Below are 19,337 nucleotides of genomic sequence, written 5' to 3'. Positions count from 1 at the left end.
ACGACAGGGGCGACTGCGGGGAAGAACAGTTTACAGGAGATTGTTGTGCAGCGCTAAATGTGTTTAAACTTGACAACTTGGTGGAAAACAAAACTGTAACAACAAAAGTCTAGAATACTCCGGCCTTGGAACTGGCGAAGGCTTGAGCCATTAAGTCCAGACTCTTTTTTAAAAGATTTTATTTTTCCTTTTCTCCCCAAAGATCCCCCCACCCCCACCCCCACATAGTTGTGCATATTTAGTTGTGGGTCCTTCTAGTTGTGGCATGTGGGACGCCGCCTCAGCGTGGCTTGATGAGCGGTGCCACGTCCGCTCCCAGGTTCGGAAGCAGCCAAACTCTGGGCCGCTGAAGCAAGCGGGAACTTAACCACTCCCCAACGCCAGCCCCAACTCCAAACTTCTGAAGATGAGGAAGCAGGCCACCAGGAGGGGAAGTGACTTGCCGGAAGTCACGCAGCTGGGGGGGCGGGGCCGCGGCGGCGAGTCTCCGCGGCTGCTCCGGAGCGTTTCCCGAGATGCTGAGGGAGCCTCCTGCCTCGGCCCTGTCCTTCCGGTTATTCTTAGTCATTGCTAGTACGCTCTTGGGGATCTGCTGATCCCACTTCCTTTGTCACTTATTAGTGTACAAAATTACTTAAACTTTCTTAGCTTTAGTTAAATGAATTAAAGTTATTTAGAAAACCTACATATGAGTGTGAACGTTGGAATGACTATATATTATGCGAGTGTGTTATCAGGGGGGTTGTCATTAGCTACACAGTAAATTAAATTGTATGAGTGGAAATAAAAGTCGCAGCCTTTCCCCCAGCCGGCTAGCCATTTACTAACTCAAAAACAAATGTTTTATGAGTGTTTACTGTGTGCCAGGTGTTGGAGATACAGTGTTAGATAAAACAGAAGGTGTCCCTGCTCTCATACAGCTAGTTAACTTGTCATTCACTCGTTCATGCAATAAATGAGGAAATTATAGAGCAGCTGGTTTCAACCCAGCAGGAAGAACTTTCTAATTATTAGAGTTGTTCAAAAGGAGAATGAAACTGCCTTAGGAGATATTAACTATCACTGAAAGTGACTTTCATTTGGATTAGTTGTTTTCTAAATTTTGCTTTGAACTAATTTTGTATTAAGTAACATGGACAATATAAATTTGGTTGACATTAAGAAGCTTACGATTTGGGGGAAATGAAATATGTTTATAAATAATTTTCTTGGGCAAAATATAAGTGTTCAACAGAGGGGTTATAAGGCAGATTCTGAGGAAGGAGAGGTCTCATTTAATTTCAGGGGATCAGGGATAATTGCTTGCAGGGGTTAGGATTGCTGATGGGCCTTGAAGAAGAGGTAGGATTTTTTTTAAATAGACTTTATATTTTAGAATAATTTCAGATGTACAGAAAAATTGAGGTGATAGCATAGTGTGTTCCCATACACTCTATACCTCTTTCCCCTATTAACATCTTGTGCTACATTTGTTATAATTAATGAATCAGTATTATTGCATTGTTATTAACTAAAGTCCATAGTTTATTCAGATTTCCTTAGTTTTTTGTCTAACGTCCTTTATTCTGTTCCAGGATTCCAACCAGTATACCACATTATATTTATTTGTAATGTTTCCTTAGGTTCCTCTTGGCTGTGACAATTTCTCAGACCTTTGTTGTTGATGACCTTGACCACTTTGAGGAGTGCTGGTCAGATATTTTGTAGAATGCTCTACTACTGGAATTTGTTTGGTGTTTTTCTCGTGATTGGACTGGGTTTATGGTTTATTGAGAAGACGACGACTACGTCTGTCTTGTCAAGGGTACATACTATCAACATGATTTATCACTCTTGATGGAGATTTTCACCACCTGGCTGAGCTTTTTCCAGTGTCTCTTGGAGACAATGTCAGGAGATTTGTCTCTTCTCCCCTATTTATTACTGTTTAATCATTTATATAAGTATGGACTCATGGATAATTATTTTATACTTTGAATTATAATATAATAGTATTTTATTTATTTTGCTGCTCAGATTGTTCCAGCTTTGGCAACTGAGATCTCTTTCAGTTGGTTCCTCTACTCTTGTCACATGCTCCTCTCAATGTGGGTTTTTCTTTGTTTTTTTTTTTTTTAATCACTTCCTTACTTTCTGGCACTACGTAATGCTCTAGGCTCATTTTATGTATTTCCCATCCCAGTGCTAGAATCAACCATTTCTTTAAAGAGCTCTGGTTTCTTTTACAGAATGGTATTAGAAACCAAAGTCTGGCTACTAGGTGTGCGTCTTGCAGCTAGGGTATCATTATTTAGGCCCCTCTCAGCTGACAGAGCAAAGAAATATGTGTGTGTGTACTAATCCATGTATATACACATATCTTTAAGTATTTCTAAATTTATTTATATCTGTATTAAGCTGTCAATGAGTTCATACTGGTGTTTCCGACTCTAATCCATTACCACATGGATCATTCTAGCCTTGAGAAGTACGATTGAAAAGAAAAACAAAGTAGGAAGAATAAAGTAAACAAAATGCTGTTACAGTCTTGTCCAAATCTCCTAGTACACATTGCATGCATTTCTTTTGAGTATGAATTTAGGTGTGTAATTTCTGGGTTAAAGTTTATGTGTATCTTCAACTTTAGTAGATAATGCCTGTCAAGAGCTGTGAAAAGTTTGAGATTTTACCCTACTTGCAAGCTAACAAGGTTGCCTATTACTGTTTTATTGATGCTGGCAGAAGATGCAAGATGCTTGGGATCACAAACAGGATTTTTAAAAAAATTCATGGCAAAAGCAGTAGCCAAAGCTTCAGGTTCCTGTTGGTTCCCCTGGCCCTCAAATCTCACAGTAGGTTAGATGTGTGGGAGTAACAAAAGTGGACCCAGATGGATGCACATCCAGAGAGGAACACTGAGGGGAAGAATACTTATTGGTGAGTGGTAACAAGCCTGCTTACTGCATTTCTCAATGTTGCCCATTACAAGTGAAAAATGACTTGGGTGAAGAGTAGTCATTATAGCCTTATATTCTTGGCATATCCAGTAAAAACATGCAGGGACACTGAGGGCCCATTGCAGGTTATCTTCTCCAACAATGCCTAATTATCTTCCAAAAGGGTTATATCAGTTTACACTTCAACTGCTCATGTGTAAGAGTCCTTGTTGCTTCAGATCCTTACCAGTTCTGTTTTTTTTTTTTTTTAATTTTACCTTTTGTCATTGTAATGCAGCTATTCTCAACAGGGGTTCTATGGGAGAATTAAACCTATAGAAGGTAATTTGAGTGATTATTTTCTCAATTGTGTCAAGGTGATACACGGCTAATACCATTCTAGATGCATAGGAGAGAAGAAAAGTCATGATATATCATGGATGTCTTAGGGAGGGCTTGGCAAACTATGGCCCATGAGCCAAATCTGGCCCTCCACCTTTGGAGCCAGGAATAGCTCTTTATATTTATTTTACTTTATTTTTTATTGAGGTTATAAAAGTTTACACCATTGTGCAATTTCAGTTGTACATTATTATTTTTCTATCACTTTATAAGTGCTCCCCTTCACTCTTTGTGCCCCCTCCTCAGCCCCTTTCCTCCTGGTAACCACTGAACTCTTTGCTTTGTCGGTAAGTTTATCTTCCACATGTGAGTGAAATCATATGGTGTTTGTCTTTCTCTGTCTGGCTTATTTTGCTTAACATAATACCCGCAAAGTCCATCCATGTTGTTGCGAATGGGATGATTTTGTCTGTTTTTTATGGCTGAATAGTATTCCATTGTATATATACACCACATCTTTTTTATCCAATCATCAGTCAGTGGGCACTTGGGTTGCTCCCACGTGTTGGCTATTGTGAATAATGCTGCAGTGAACGTAGGGGTGGCTAAGTCTCTTTGAATTGTTGATTTCAAATTCTTTGGCTAGATACCCAGTAGTGGGATAGCTGGGTCATATATAGTATTTCTATTTTTAGTTTTTTGAGAAATATCCATACTGTTTTCCATAGTGGCTGCACCAGTTTGCGCTCCCACCAGCAGTGTATGAAGTTCCCCTTTGCTCCACACCCTCTCCAACATTTGTTATTTTTTGTCTTGGTGATTATAGCCATTTTAACGGTGTAAGGTGATGTCTTAGTGTAGTTTTGATTTGCAGTTCCCTGATGATTAGTGATGTTGAATATCTTTTCATGTGCCTGTTGGCCGTCTGTGTATCATCTTTGGAGAAGTGTCTGTTCATATCCTCTGCCCATTTTTTGATCAGGATGTTTGTTTTTTTGTTGTTCGGTTATGTGAGTTCTTTGTATGTTATGGAGATTAACCCCTTGTTGGATATGTGATTTGCAAATATTTTTCTCCCAGTTGGTGGGTTGTCTTTTTGTTTTGATCTTGATTTCCTTTGCCTTGCAGAAGCTCTTTAGTTTGATAAAGTCCCATTTGTTTATTTTTTCTTTTGTTTCCCTTGTCCAAGAAGACATGGTATTCAAAAAGATTCTTTTAAGACCCATGTCAAAGAGTGTACCACCTATATTTTTTCCAGAGGTTTTATGGTTTCAGGTCTTACCTTCAAGTCTTTGATACATTTTGAGTTTATTTTTGTGTATGGCATACGATAATGGCCTACTTTCATTCTTTTGCTTGTGGCTGTCCAGTTTTCCCAACACCATTTATTGAAGAGACTTTCCTTTCTCCATTGTATGTTCTTAGCACCTTTGTTGAAGATTAGCTGTCTGTCCGTAGATGTGTGGTTTTATTTCTGGTCTTTCAATTCTGTTCCATTGATTTGTGTGTCTGTTTTTGTACCAGTACCATGCTGTTTTGATTACTATAGCTTTGTAGTCACATTTTGAAATTAGGGATTATGATACCTCCAGCTTTGTTCTTTTTTCTCAGGATTGCTTTAGCTATTCAGGGTCATTTGTTGCCCCATATGAATTTTAGGATTCTTTGTTCTATTTCCATGAAGAATGTCTTTGGGATTCTGATTGGAATTGCATTGAATCCATAGATTGCTTTGGGTAGTATGGACATTTTAACTGTGTTTATTCTTCTGATCCATGTGCATGGAATATCTTTCCATTTCTTTATGTCATCATCGATTTTCTTTCAGTAAGGTCTTATAATTTTTAGTGTATAGGTCTTTCACCTTCTTTATTACGTTTATTCCTAGATATTTTATTCTTTTTGTTGTGATTATAAATGGGATTGTATTCTTGAGTTCTCTTTCTGTTAGTTTGTTATTAGAGTATAGAAATGCAACTGATTTTTGTAAGTTGATTTTGTACCCTGCAACTTTACTGTAGTTGTTGATTATTTCTAATAGTTTTCCAATGGGTTCTTTAGGGTTTTCTATATATAAAAGCATGTCATCTGCAAACAGTGAGAGTTTCACTTATTCATTTCTTATTTGAATTCCTTTTTCTTGCCTAATTGCTCTGGCCAAAATCTCCAGTGCAATGTTGAATAATGGTGAGAGTGGGCACTCTTGTCTTGTTCCTCTTCTCAGAAGGATGGCGTTCAGTTTTTCCCTGTTGAGTATGATGTTGGCTGTGGGTTTGTCATATATGGTCTTTATTATGTTGAGGTACTTTCCTTCTATCCCCATTTTGTTAAGAGTTTTTATCGTAAGTGGATGTTGGATCTTGTCAAATACTTTCTCTGCATCTATTGAGATAATCATGTGGTTTTTATTCCTCATTTTGTTAGTGTGGTGTATCACATTGATTGATTTGCAGATGTTGAACCATCCCTGCGTCCCTGGTATAAATCCCACTTGATCATGGTGTATGATCTTTTTGATGTGTTGCTGTATTCAGGTGGCCAATATTTTGTTGAGGATTTTTGCGTCCATATTCATCAGCAATATTGGCCTGTAGTTTTCCTTTTATGTCTTGTCCTTGTCAGGATTTGGCATCAGGGTGATGTTGGCCTCGTAGAAGGTGTTAGGAAGTGTTATGTCTTCCCTAATTTTTTGGAATAGTTTGAGAAGGATTAAATCTTTGAATGTTTGATAGAATTCCCTAGGGAAGCCGTCTGGTCCTGGACGTTTATTTTTTGGGAGGTTTTTGATTACTGTTTCAATCTCTTTACTTGTGATTGGTCTATTCAGATTCTCTATTTCTTGTTGATTCAGCTTTGGGAGGTTTTAAGATAAGTCTAAGAATTTATCCATTTCTTCTAGATTGTCCAATTTGTTGGCATATAGCTTTTCATAGTATTCTCTTATAATCTTTTGTATTTTTGTGATATCCGTTTAATTTCTCATCTTTCATTTCTAATTTTATTTGTTTGAGCTTTCTTTTTTTTTCTTAGTGAGTCTGGCTAAGAGTTTGTCAATTTTGTTTATCTTCTCAAAGAAACAGCTCTTGTTTCATTTATCCTTTCTACTGTCTTTATTGTTTCAATTGCATTTATTTCTACTCTGATTTTTATTTCCCTCCTTCTGCTGACTTTGGGCTTTGTTTGTTCTTCTTTTGCTAGTTCTGTTAGGTGTCGTTTGAGATGGCTTATTTGGGATTTTTCTTGTTTGTTAAGGTGAACCTGTATTGCAATGAATTTCCCTCTTAGGACTGCTTTTCCTGCATCCCATATGAGTTGGTATGGTATGTTTTCATTTTCATTTTGTCTCCAGATACTTTTTGATTTCTCTTTTCATTTCTGCAGTGAGCCATTGGGTGTTCAGTAGCATGTTGTTTAGCCTCCACATCTTTGTCCCTTTCTCAGCTTTTTTCTTGTAGTTAATTTCTAGTTTCATAGCATTATGGTCAGAAAAGATGCTTGTTATTATTTCAATCTTAAATTTATTGAGGCTTGCCTTGTTTCCCAACATATGGTCTATCCTTGGGATGTTCCATGCATACTTAGAAGGATGTGTATTCTGCTATTTTTTGGTGGAGTGTTCTATATATATCTATTAAGTCCATATGGTCTAGTTTTTCATTTAATTCTACTGTTTCCTTTTTGACTTTCTGTCTGGATAATCTATCCATTGATATGAATGAAGTGTTGAGGTCCCCTACTGTTATTGTGTTGTTGTTAATGTCTCCCTTTAGGTTTGTTAATAGTTGCTTTGTGTACTTTGGTGCTCCTGTGTTGGGTGCATAGATATTTATGTGTTATGTCTTCTTGGTGGAGTGTCCCTTTTATCATTATCTACTGCCCCTCTTTGTCTCTCTTTACCTGTCTTGTCTGGAAGTCTACTTTGTCTGATATAATTATGGCAACACCTTCTTTCTTTTGTTTGCCATTAGCTGGGAGTATGGTCTTCCATCTCTTCACTCTGAGCCTGTTTTTGTCATTGAAACTGAGATGTGTTTCCTGGAGGTGGTATATTGTTGGGTCTTGTTTTTTAATCCATCCTGTCACTCTGTGTCTTTTTATTGGAGAATTCAATCTGTTTACATTTAGAGTGATCATTGATATATGTGGGCTTAGTGCTGCCATTTTATTGTTCATTTTCTGGTTCTCCTGCATTTCCTTTGTTTCTTGTCCCATGTATTTCAGACTGCCAATTTGGTTAGGTAGTTTTCTATGCTGGTTTTTTTCTTATTTATTATTTGTGTCTCTATTCTACTTTTTGTTTAGTGGTTGCTATGAGGTTTGTATGCAAAATCTCATAGATGAGATAGTCCATTTTCTGATAACCTCTTTATTTCCTTAGACTAAGCCGATTCAGTCCTTCTCCTTTTCCCCTCCTAAGTTCTTTTCATCCCATCTTATTCCATGTTGTGTTGTGAGTTCGTGGTTAAAATGACAAGATTATATTTGTTTTTGATATTTTCCTTCCCTTTATCTTTAATGTTATACTTGAGTGTTTGCTAACCTGTTCTGATGGCTAACTACAATTTTCTGATTTGTCTACCTATTTATCTCCTTACTGAGGGCTCTGTAGCCCCTTCTTTTTTTTTAGGTATGAAGGCATTCTTGAGGATTTCTTATAGGGGTGGTCTTGTGGCGATGAACTCCCTTAGCTTTTGTTTATCTGGGAAAGTTTTTATTTCTCCATCATATCTGAATGATATTTTCACTGGATATAGTATTCTTGGCTGAACGTTTTTTTCTTTCAAAGGTTTGAATATATTATTCCACTCTATCCTAGCCTGTAAGTTTTCTCCTGAGAAATCAGCTGAAAGCCTGATAGGGGTTCCTTTGTAAGTTATCTTCTTCTGCCTTGCTGCCCTTAGTATTTTTTCTTTGTCATTGACTTTTGCCAGCTTCACTACTATATGCCTTGCAGTGGATCTTTTTACATTGATATAGTTAGAAGATCTGTTGGTTCCTTTCACTTGCATTTCTGTCTTCTTCCCCAGGTTTGGGAATTTCTCTGCTATTATTTCTTTGAACAGACTTTCTGCTCCATTCTCTTTCTCTTCTCCCTCTTGAATACCTATAATCCTTATGTTGCATTTCCTAATTGAGTTGGATATTTCTCAGAGACTTTCTTCATTTCTTTTTAGTGTTAGTTCTCTCTCCTTCTCCATCTGAAGCATTTCTATATTTCTGTCCTCAATATTGCTGATTCATTTCTCCATAGTATTATCTCTGTTGTTCAAGGAGTCCATCTTCTTATTTATCTCATCCATTGTGTTTTTCATCTCCAATATTTCTGATTGGTTCTTTATAGTTTTAATCTCTTGTGAAGTAGCTCCTGAATTTGTTGACCTGTCTGCATTTTCTTTTGACTCATTGAGTTTTTTATGATAGCTATTTTGAATTCTCTGTCATTTAGATTACAGATTTCTGTGTCTTCAGGATTGATTTCTGGGTACTTGTCATTTTTCTTCTGGTTTGGCAATTTCATATATTTTTTCATACTGCTAGATGGCATGGATTTGTGCTTCCATGTTGTGGTAATATTTGATCGCCACTTCCACCTGCTGCCACTGGTTCCACTTCCTTGGGGGCCAGAGGGGGTGGCTCCAGCACCTCCACCTTCTGGTGTAGGGCTGCATCAGTCTCTCAGACATCTTTTGTGTTTTGTGGATGTCCTCTGTTGGAATATGAATATCCTTTTTGTTGTATCTTAGAGGAGAGAGTTTATGGGGAGAGCTCACTCTGCCGTGATGCTGCTACATTTTTAAGTGATTGGAAAAAAAGAGAGGAAAATAATATTTGTGACATATGAAGATTATATGAAATTCATATCTTAGTGTCCATAAATAAAGTTTGAAGAAACATAGCCATATTCATTTGTTTACTTATCGTCTTTGGCTACTTTCACACTACAATGGCAAAGCTGAGTTATTGCAACAGAGACTGGCCCACAAAGCCTAAAATATTTACTCTCTGGCACTTTATAGAAAAAGTTTGCTGACCCCTGCCATACGACATTAGGGTTTAATATCCCAGAACCCTAGTTAAGGAGGGCTATAATGGTATTAAATGATATCTCCTTGTGGTCTTAATTTGCATATAATTAATTTTTTGAAATGTGATGTAAAGTATTTAAAAGGTGAATAGAATTTTGGTAGGCAGAGATCAGGGTGGTTGTTTCAGATGGAAGAAAAAGTATGGTAGTGAGTATAGAGTATCTTTGGGGTCTGGTAAATAGTGCAACTTTGCTCTTGTAACATAAAGTAGAAGGTATAATGAGTAGGACTGGCTACATAATTTGCAGAGCCCAGTGTAAAATGGAAACATAAGACCTCTTGTTTAACATTTTCAAGACCCTAGTAGCAGAGCATTAAATCAAGTTCATGGTCCTTTTAAGTGTGGGGCCCTGTGCGAATGCACAGATTCCACGTCCTGGAGCTGGCCTTATTAGTGGGAAATAATTCTGGAAAGGAAATTTAGGACCAGACTTTGGGGAGGGGAGCTTGAATACTAGGCTAAAGAGTTTGGATTTGATTTATTAAGCCTTAGGAAGCTGTTGACATTTTCTGAACAGAACAGTGACCTAATCAAAAATCAAGTTTTAGGAAGATTATATGAGAGGATTTTGTAGAATAGATTTGAAACAAGGCAAGACTGGTTAGAAGGTAATTACAGAAGCTCAGGCAAGAGATAACGAACATGGTACTAACTGAAGAAAGGGGAGGAAAAAGGAATAGATCTAGGTTTTAACCCATTCACTTACTTTTTCTTTTATTGTGGAAAGAACACAGTATAGATCTACCCTCTGAACAAATTTTTAAGTGTACATTATATTATTCTTGACTATAGGTACAGTGTTGTACAGCAGATCTCTAGAACTTATTCGTCCATAGAAAGAAATTACTTCAATATAATATAATAAAGACCATATATGACAAGCCCACAACTAATATCATACTCAGAGGTGAAAAACTGAAAGCTTTTCCTCTAAGATCAGGAAATATGACCTGATCTTATTTCACAAGGCAAATATGCCCACTCTTGCTATTTCTATTCAACATACTACTGGAAGTGCTAGCCAGATCAGTTAGGCAAGAAAAGGAAATAAAAAGCATCCAAACTGGAAAGGAAGAATTAAAATTGTCCGTGTTTGCAGAGAACGTGATCTTGTATATAGAAAACCCTAAAGACTCCATAAAAACCTGTTAGAACTAACAAACGAATTCAGTGAAGTTGCAGAATACAAATCAACTTACAAAAGTCAGTTGCATTTCTATATACTAACAACAAACTATATGAAAAGGAAATTAGGAAAATAAGCCCGTTTACAATAGCACCAAAAAGAATAAAATACTTAGGAATAAACTGAGGAGGTAAGAGAGTTGGATACTGAAAACTACAAAACATTGATGAAAGAACTGGAAGAAGATACAAATAAATGGAAAGACATTCTGTCTCTGTGGATTAGAAGATTTCTCAATATTGCTAAGATGTCCATACTACCCAAAGTGAACCCATTGACTTTCACTCTGTATATGTGACCTCCCTCAGCCTGAATTTCCTAAAGTGGAAAATTATATAAATATTTTCTTTTCCTTTTCACATTTGTCCAAAACCCAGCCAAAAGTTCAATGCTCAGTTTCTTGTGTTCTCTTTTGAGCATTCTTTACATTATAAAAATATGTATGTTTAAATATATTTATATACACGTTCTTATTCCATTTCTAACTTTTGTTTTGTGATAGCTGTGGCTCCAGTATGAGCAGCCTTTCATTTTATTACCAGGTTTGAATCATTTCAGCTTCCTCTCTCCCCACTTGTCTCCCAAAACTGCCTATGCTGGAAGGAGAAGCCTGGGATTTGAGCGCCTCAATTATCTAATTAAATCAAATAGCAAAATGTTTATTAAATTTCTACTGTGGGACTAGTCTGGAAGGAGACCAAAGATTGAAATATCATCAGGGAAGGTTTCATGGAAATGTTGAGGCATAATCTAAACTACAAAATAACCATAGGATTTAAACATTCTAAAAGGAGTGGAAATAACAGACATGAAATTCTATTACTTATAAAATAAGGACCCACTCTCCTTTTACTATTTTGAGCACCCAAGCATTCTCTTTAAAAAAATAAAAATTATACCTTTAGAAATAACAATCTTGTGTGCATTGTGCCTTTTTTTAAATAGTATCATTTAACATTTATTGAAGCTTACTATTTGCAAAGCACATTTCAGTAATAACTGTTACTTTGCTTATTATATGCTTTACTATTTTAAGTGCTTTATGTATAATAATACATTAATGTTCTTAATAGCCCTATGGGGCAGGAAGTATTATTATCCCCACTTGACAGGTTAGGAAACTGAGGCATGGAGAGGTTAAGTGATTTGCCCAAGGTCAAATCATTTGTGACTAGTAGAAAGCAGAGCCAAGGATTCAAATCAGGGAGCCTGGCTCCAGAGACCGCACTTTGAACCAGTATGCTATCTTGCTACTTTATGATATGATTTAATCCTCTCAAAAGTGTTGTGAAAGAGGAACTGTTATCTGCATTTTACAGTTGAGACAGCTGAGGTTTAGAGAGGTTAAGTGACTTTCCCAAGTGAAGGTAAGCAATAAGTGGCAGAACTAGGATTTGAGTCTAGGTACTCCAACCCAAGAACTTGTGCTCTTAACCTTTATGTAATACTCCTCTGAGGATAACTAGACAGTCTTTTTTAAAAATAACCTTAAATTCTGCATATTTTAGCGTTTTAAAAATCTAAATATTCTTGACCCCTTTTACTTCAGGTTTTGATTTAACGTGTGAGAATTCCAAATATCTGTAGCTCCCAAAGCCAAACTGGGTAGATCTCCAAGCCAGATAAACATTGTGCTCTCCTGAGTTTGTCTCAATTCCCCATCCAGAAAGGCATACTTCTCTGGGGCTTCCTTTCCTCCTTTAAGAACTCACCTTAGTGCTGCCCCCTTTTTCCCTCCATGTATGTAGAAACTTATTATCAATATCTGTTCACCTTGGTGATTTCTGTGCTTTAAGAAAATGAAAAATAGCTGCTGCTTACAAAAATATAGGAGATCCTTGTTTTGATAATTAGAACTCTTCCATTTCATACTCTTGTAAAAGATCTTACCACTGAGAGAAGATGCTGTAAAAGCAAAGATTTTTTTCCTAGCCTTACAAGCAGTGTGGGTTATTTTATCTAAAAGTTGAACATATTTTTCCCTTTGGAAAATAAATGGGCTGTGGTAACTTCTGGTTCCTTTTTCAGTGACTATCCAGGTGTCTCAAAAAGATTATTTTTCACTTCTCATAACAAAGGATTGGTTTGGCTTTCTTTGCGTGATTTCAGCTGCCTGGTATTAATTTTGGTTTCCAGAGCAGCAAGAGTAAGCAACTGGTAATGGAGTAGCTAGAATTGCTGCAGATTTCAGAACCCCACCATAGGAAATATTTTAAATAGCTCCAGTGATGAACTCCTGTGCTGCTTTTCTGACACAACAGAATTTGCTAATTTAAAAATAATACACTCATCATTATACATATGTATGTGCAGCTATATTGAGGTATAATTGATGTGTAATAAATTACAGTGTATGATGTGATATTTTGATACATTTATACACCTATAAAATCATCACCACTAATCAATATAGGGAACATACCCATCATTCCCAAAAGTTTCTGCTTGCCCTTTTGTAATCCTTCCTTCTGTCCCCATTATACCTTCATCATAACCGTTCTGTTTTCTGTCACTGTGAAATAGTTTGCATTTTCTAGAGTTTTATATAAAGGGAATCATACTGTATATGCTTTTTTTTTTCTTTTTTTTTTTTTTTTTTTTTGCTGAGGAACATTTGCCCTGAGCTAACATCCGTGCCAGTCTTTCTCTATTTTTTAGTATGTGGGCCACCAGCTCAGCATGGCTGATAAAAGAGCAGTGCAGGTCTGTGCCCAGGAACTGAACCTTGGCTGCCAAAGTGGAGCACACTGAACTTAACCACTAGTCTACTGGGGCTGGCCCTGTGCTCTTTTTTTTTTGGCTTCTTTCACTCAGCATAATAATTTTTTGAGATTGACCCAGATTATTGTGTGTATCAATAGCTCATTCCTTTTTATTGCTGAGTGGTATACCATTGTGTGGATATATCCCAATATCCATTCACCTGTTGAGGGACATTTGGGTCGTTTCTAGTTTTTAGCTATAAGGAATAAAGCATTTGTGCTTAAGTCTCTGTATAGACATATGCTTTCCTTTTGTTTTGGTAAAATACTTAGGAGTGAAATGGCTGGATTATAAAGTAGGTGGATGATTAACTTTTAAAGAAATTGGCAAACTGTTTTCCAAAGTGGTTGTACCACATACTTTCCAAGTAGTAGTGTATGAGTTCCAGCTCCTTCACATCCTCACCAACACTTGATATTAATCTTTTAAGTTTTAGCCCTTGTAATAGTATATACTGGTATATCATTGTTGTTTTAATTTGCATTTCCCTAATGACTAATGATGTTGAGTATCTTTTCATATGCTTATTTTCAATCTATTTATCTTCTTTGATGAAGTATCTCTTCAATTCTTTTTGCCAATTTTTTAATCTGGTTGTTAGTGTTCTTATTATTGAGTCTTCAGGGTCTTTAAGTATATATTCTGGATACAAGTCATTTACCAGATATATGCTGTGCAAGTATTTTCTTCCAGTCTGTAGCTTGTATTTTTATTCTCCAAACAGTACCTTTTGAAGGGGAGAAGTTTTTAACTTTGATGAAGTCCAATTTATCAGTTTTTTTCTGTTATGGATTGTGCTTTTGGTTTCATATATAAACATTCTTTGCCTAACCCAAGGTCACAAAGATACCCTATTTTCTTCTAGATGATTTATAGTTTTATGTTTTACATGTAGATCTGTGATCCATTCTGAGTTACCTTTTGTATATGGTGTGAGGTGTGGATCTAAGTTTTTTTTTTTTTTTTTTAACATATGGATATCTAATGGTTCCAACATCCTTTGTTGAAAAGACTGTCCTTTCTCCACTCAGTTGCCTTGACACCTTTGTCAAAAATCATTAGCCGTAAGTGTAAAGGTTTATTTCTTTGTTTAGTTCCAGTGATCTATCTGTCTATCCTTATGCCAATACCACAGTCTCTTGTTTGCTGTGGCTTTATAGTAAGTTTTGAAATTGGGTTTTGTAAGTCCTCCAACTTTGTTCTTTTCCGAAATTGTTTTGACTATTCTAGGTCCTTTGCATTTCCACACAAATTTTAGGATCAGCTTGACAAGTTCTACCAAAAAAAGCAAAACCTACTAGGATTTTTGATAGGGATTGTATTTATTGAATCTATAGATCAATTTAGGAAGAATTGTCTTTATTAGTTTTGAGTTTCCAATCCATAAACATAGAATGTTTCTATTTATTTAGATCTTCTTTAATTTCTTGTAGCAATGATTTGTTGTTCTCAAGATATGTCTTACACTTCTTTTGTTAAATTTATTTTTAACTATTTTATTGTTTTTTGTATTATTGTGAATGCAGTTGTTTTCTTAATTTCATTTTTATATTGTTCATTGCTAATATATATTGATCTTAGATCCTGTGACCTTGTAATACTTGCTTATTCATTCTAGTAGTTTGTGCATATGTGTATTCATTAGGATTTTCTAATACAGGATCATGCCATCTGTAAATAAAGACAGTTTTACTTTTTCCTTTCCAAATTATATTCTCAGTGTATATAAAGTGGCCATATCGGGTATCTTTGCCTGTATTCCTAGCAAGAAAACATTGTCTTTCACCATAAGTATGATGTGGATTGTAGGGTTTTTGTAGGTGCCCTTTACTAGGTTGAGGAAGTTTTCTTCTATTCCTGGTTTGTTGAGTATTTCTATTATAAATGTGTGTTGTGTTTTATCAAATGCCTTTTCTGCATTTAATGAGATGATCCAGTAATTTTTTTGTCCTTTATTAATATGGCTTATTACAGCAAATTATTTTTTTTTAAGATTTTATTTTTCCTTTTTCTCCCCAAAGTCCCCCGGTACATAGTTGTGTATTTTTAGCTGTGGGTCCTTCTAGTTGTGGCATGTGGGATGCCACCTCAGCATGGCCTGATGAATGGTGCCATGTCTGTGCCCAGGATCTGAACCAGTGAAACCCTGGGCCGTCGAACATGCAAACTTAACCACTCGGCCACAGGGCCAGCCCCTGTACAGGAGTGTATTTTTGGATATTAAACCAGTCTTGTAGTCCTCACATAAATCTCACTTTAAAAGGTCTATCATTCTTTTTATAAATTTCTGGATTCAGTTTGCTAATAATTTGTTAAGGACTTTTGGGTCTATTTTCATGAGGGAAATTGATCTCTAGTTTTCTTGTCTTGTGATGTCTTTGTCTGGCTTTGGTATCAGGGGAATAGTATCCTCAAAAAATGAATTGAGGGGCTGGCCCCGTGGCCGAGTGGTTAAGTTCGCACGCTCCGCTGCAGGCGGCTCAGTGTTTCGTTGGTTCGAATCCTGGGTGCGGACATGGCACTGCTCATCAAACCACGCTGAGGCAGCGTCCCACATGCCACAACTAGAAGGACCCACAATGAAGAATATACAACTATGTACCGGGGGGCTTTGGGGAGAAAAAGGAAAAAAATAAAATCTTAAAAAAAACAAAACAAAATGAATTGAAACTGTTCCCTTCTCCTCTGTTTTCTGAAACAGTTATTTGATAGGATTCACTGGTGAAGCCATCTGGGCCTTGGCTTGTCTTTATGGGAAGATTTTTAATTACTAATTTGATGGGTTTTTTTTTTTTTTGGTGAGGAAGATTGGCCCTGAGCTAACATCTGTGACAGTCTTGTATGTGGGATGCTGCCACAGCATGGCTTGATGGTGTGTAGGTCCATGCTGGGGAGCCAAATCTGTGAACCCTGGGCCCTTGAAGCAGAGCAAGCAAACTTAACTGCTACACCACCAGGCCAGCCTCACTAATTTGATTTCTTGTTAATAGATCTATTTAGATTTCTATTTTCTTATTTCTGTTTCTTCACTTTTGGTAATTTGTATCTTTCTAGAGAAGTGTCCATTTCATCTAAGTCATCAAATTAGTTGGTGCAAAATTGTTTATAGTATTCCCTGATAATCTTTTTAAATTCTGAAAGATTGGCAGTGACTATCCTTCTTTCAGTCCAGATTTGGTAGTTTTTATCCTCTTTCTTTTTTTCTTGGTTAGTTTAGCTAAATGTTTGTCAATTTTCTTGATCTTTTCAAAGAGCCAACTTTTTATTTCATTAATTTTCTCTACTGTTTTTTCTGTTTTGTATTTCATTGATTTCTGCTTTAATCTTTGTTACTTCCTTCTTTCTAATTGCTTTGGGTTTAATTTGTTGTTCTAGTTTTTTAGAGTGGATTAAGGTTGGAGACTAATTTGAGACTTTTCTTCTTTTCTAATTTAGTCTTTTAAAGCTTTAAATTTCCCTCTAAGTACTTCTTTAGCTATGTCCCATAAATTTTGATATGTTGTGTTTTTGTCTTCATTCAGTTCAAAATATTGTCTAATTTCCATTATAATTTTTTTCTTTGAGTCATGAGTTATTTATAACTGTGTTTAATTTCTAAGTATTTGGAAATTCCCCCAATTTTTTCTTTATTTATATTGATTTCTAATTTAATTCTGTTGTAGTTAGAGAACATTCTTTTATATGACTTTTGTTTAATGTATCTTGGGTCTCTGTTAGAAGGATAAATACTTAGAATTGTTATATATTCCTGATATATTGACCCTTTTATCATTATGAAGTCTCTCTCTGTCCCTATTGATATTCCTTATCTTAAATTCTATTTTGATTTTTATTGATATAGCCACACCAGCTCTCTTATGGTTATTGTTTGCATGGTATATCTTTTTTTATTCTATTACTTTTTTTTTTTTTTAAGATTGGTACCTGAGCTAACAACTCTTGCCAGTCTTCTTCTTTTTTTTTATTTTCTTCACTTTTTTTTTTTTATTAATGTTATGATAGATTACAACCTTGTGAGATTTCAGTTGTACATTATTGTTAGTCATGTTGTGGGTACACCACTTCCCCCTTTGTGCCCTCCCCCCAACCCCCCTTTTCCCTGGTAACCACCGATCAGATCTCCTTGTCAATATGTTAACTTCCACCTATGAGTGGAGTCATATAGAGTTCGTCTTTCTCTGACTGGCTTATTTCACTGAACATAATACCCTCGAGGTCCATCCACGTTGCTGCGAATGGGCCAATTTTGTCTTTTTTTTATGGCTGAGTAGTATTCCATTGTGTATATATACCATATCTTCTTTATCCAATCATCAGTTTCTGGGCATGTAGGTTGGTTGCACATCTTGGCTATTGTAAATAATGCTTCGATGAACATAGGGGTGCAAGGGACTCTTGGGATTTCTGATTTCAGGTTCTTAGGATAGATACCCAGTAATGGGATGGCTGGGTCATCAGGTATTTCTATTTTTAACTTTTTGAGAAATCTCCATACTGTTTTCCATAGTGGCTGTACCAGTTTGCATTCCCACCAACAGTGTATGAGGGTTCCTTTTTCTCCACAACCTCTCCAACATTTGTCGCTCTTGGTTTTGGATGTTTTTGCCAATCTAACGGGTGTAAGGTGATATCTTAGTGTAGTTTTGATTTGCATTTCCCTGATGATTAGCGATGATGAACATCTTTTCATGTGTCTATTGGCCATATTTATATCTTCTTTTGAGAAATGTCTGTTCATGTCCTCTGCCCAGTTTTTGATAGGGTTGTTTGTTTTTTTGTTGTTAAGCCGCGTGAGTTCTTTGTGTATTATGGAGATTAACCCTTTGTCGGATAAGTGGCTTGTAAATATTTTTTCGCCAGTCTTCCTTTTTTTTTTCCTGCTTTTTTTCCCCAAGTCCCCCCAGTACATAGTTGTATATTTTAGTTGTGGGTCCTTCTAGTTGTGGCATGTGGGATGCCACCTCAGCATGGGCTGACGAATGGTGCCATGTCCGCTCCCAGATCCGAACTGGTGAAACCCTAGGCCGCTGAAGCGGAGCGCACAAACTTAACCACTCAGCCACGGGGCCAGCCCCCATTTTGTTACTTTTAATCTACTCATATCCTTTGAATCTAAAGACAGCATATAGTTGGATTTTGCTTTGGCTGGAACATTTTATCCATTCACATTTAAATTAATTGTTCAGTATGGCTGGATTTATGTCTGTCATTCAAATCTTTAAAATTTAGATATAACCCACTTAACACAAAAGTCACCATTTTAAAGTGTACAATTTAGTGATTTTTAGCGTATTCACTATGCTGTTCAACCATCACCACTATTAGATTTGCCATATTATTGTTTTCTATATGTCTCGTGTCTTTTTTGTTCCTCTGTTCCTCCTTTACTACCATTTTTGTGTTACATTAATAGTTCTTAGTATACCACTTTAATTCCTCTGTTGTATTTTTGAATTTTTTTTGGTTATTTTCTTAGTGCTTTCTCTTGGGACTATAATATGCGTCTTAATTTATCACTTCAGATTAATACTAATTTATTCTAGAAAAATATGGAAACTTCCCTCCACTATAGCTCCATTTCCTCTGCCTTGATATCTTACACTCGCACACTAAATCCAACAGTGCAGTTATAGTTACTGCTTTATAAACTCACGTCTTTTAGAGAAGTGAACAGAAGAAATGAGAAAAAATATATTTATTCAGTCTTTTATATTTATCCACCTATTTACTATTTATGATACTTTTCATTTCTGCGCATGGATACGAGTTAACAGCTAGTGGCAGCTTTCTTTAGAAACACTTAACTACATTATGGTTGTATAATATATCTTTTTCTGTACTTTTACTTTCACCCTTTTTATATCCTTGTAGTTAAAGTGTTTCTAATGTGAGCAGGATATAGTTTTTCCCCCCTACGTTGGGGAAATCTTTTCTTTTAGTTGTAGAAACAAGTCTTACATTTAGTTACTGATGTATTTGGGTTTAAATATACCATCTCACTATTTGTTTTCCTCATGCTATATGTTCCTTTTTTGTCCTTTCTC

At 36.1% G+C, this 19,337-nt stretch overlaps 1 protein-coding gene across 3 annotated transcripts in view; it reads left to right on the top strand.

The window, feature by feature from the left end:
• The window catches only part of C24H1orf146 (chromosome 24 C1orf146 homolog), a 40,384-nt gene that overhangs the window by 525 nt on the left and 20,522 nt on the right, over positions 1–19,337 (top strand). The window lies entirely within an intron of this gene.

This window comes from Equus przewalskii, chromosome 24 (assembly GCF_037783145.1).
Source record: "Equus przewalskii isolate Varuska chromosome 24, EquPr2, whole genome shotgun sequence".
NCBI classification, from domain to species: Eukaryota; Metazoa; Chordata; class Mammalia; order Perissodactyla; family Equidae; genus Equus; species Equus przewalskii.
Note: the sequence above shows the minus strand (reverse complement) of the source record. Positions and strands in the feature narration are given on the sequence as shown.